The sequence below is a fragment of the Mycetomoellerius zeteki genome, unplaced genomic scaffold (genome assembly GCF_001594055.1).
Source record: "Mycetomoellerius zeteki isolate Tzet28-1 unplaced genomic scaffold, Tzet1.0 scaffold934, whole genome shotgun sequence".
NCBI lineage: Eukaryota > Metazoa > Arthropoda > Insecta > Hymenoptera > Formicidae > Mycetomoellerius > Mycetomoellerius zeteki.
This window is the reverse complement of record NW_017257973.1, coordinates 8,544-10,476: the sequence shown is the minus strand read 5'-3', so window position 1 is coordinate 10,476 and position 1,933 is coordinate 8,544.

The following is a 1,933-nucleotide window of genomic DNA, read 5'->3' as shown; positions in this document are numbered from 1 at the left end:
TTAATGTGTAGAATCCTCTTTATTGAGCGAACGTTTCGACTATATATCTACCTTCGTTCATACCTTCGTTCATACTAACTTGCCGTATTAATATGAACGAAAGCATTGATATCCTATGGTTGAAATTTACCGGCACCGGCATAAGTTAACGGTTACGGCCATTATAAATCAGACTTTCTTCTTCTAAATTTGTACAAACGCGTATTGTATATACGCGATAGAAGGTATCGGTTCCCCATGAGGCGTACTTTTCGAGTTGCATAGGTTACGAAAACCAATCGTAAATTCGTTTAGCATTTCTGTTAGAGTGTACAACATAAATTCTAATCAGCAATCGGTTGCATTAGTTCCGCATTTCTCTAATCTTCTGCGAAATACGCCCAATGTGAATGCCGGCTTTCAGAATGGCGTATTCTAGTAAATAAAAAAATAACGTATTCTAGTAAATTACTAGAATACGCAGGTTACGCAGGTTACGCCGCATGTGACGGCACCCTCAATCACCAGTGATCACTAGCGATTAAGAATAATATTGAAAAAATTCAACTAAAAGGAGCATTGAAAAGGTGGAAAATGTCATCTGTAAGTATTGTAATTACATGTATGTTAAATTATTTTATATTAGATTATAATGATGGTTTTGCATACATCTCAACTTTGTTTTGTTTTATATATATTAAATATTTTTTATTTGATTCTTGTAGAAAAAGATGAAAACGAAAACAGCATGATTATTTCTTATAAAAAATATAATACAAAATGGCAAATATGGCAAAGAACTCCACAGTTACCTTGGCAAAGAGAGTTTCGAAGAAGACAGCATCTCCAGATAGCTTAATTACCCAATGAAAACAGAAAGTCGAAATATATAATATCAATTTGACATTATATTGACCGAATCATGACGAAAAAATGATGTAGATTGGGTCAATAATCAGTCACAATGATGTCAAATTGACATAATATTAACTTCCTTGTTTTCTCTGGATATCTGACATATTGTACATATGATGTTAGGTTAGAAATGTATGCAAAACCATCATTATAATCTAATATAAAATAATTTAACATACATATAATTACAATACTTACAGATGACATTTTCCATCTTTTCAATGCTCCTTTTAATTGAATTTTTTCAATATTATTTTTAATCGCTAGTGATTGACAGTACGAAAAATTTCCTTTTCCGAAAAATATGCCCCATGCAGTGTTGGTAATCTAGAAGCAGTGACCGATCGTACCAAGGCCGTAAAATTATCGTACATAACCCAGAATTATCGTACATACATACATTTTTATTCAACGAACAAAATTTAAATACGAAATATGTAAGATTTTAATCCATAATTAAGACGGTCAGAAATAACAATTTTATTTATTACTTAACGTTAAAGTGATTTAGGCTGAAATCAGCTTCTGAAATAGATCGGACATTTCTCGATCAATTCTCAATCGATTTCGCTGAAATTTTTTTAGGATCGTATATAATGTGTAGAATTGCGATACAAGAGCCGAAATTTTGAAATATTGACCAGTGTCGCGTGAAGTTGGCTGTACATATCTGGCCTGTGATAGGTTACTATTGACATTCGATAGTAATATATAATATAGAATTATACAATCACAGTCTAGTTTCAACTACATACTGCCTACTCTGTTGGAAATATGTATGTAAAATATAAAATTAAGAGAGAAGTAACAAATCAGAAATACAAAATTATCGTATTTTAGGCGATAATGAAGAGCTATCATACATCCTACCTATAAGTGAAATTATCGTATGTGTACGATAACTATCGTACGGTTACCAACATTTGCTAGATTCACATTGCATCCGATGTTCGTCGTACAACGACTCTGCAATCAATCAGAAAACAGGATTTTGCTTCGTATTGATGATACGATTTTACTGATTGGTTGCAGAGCGTCG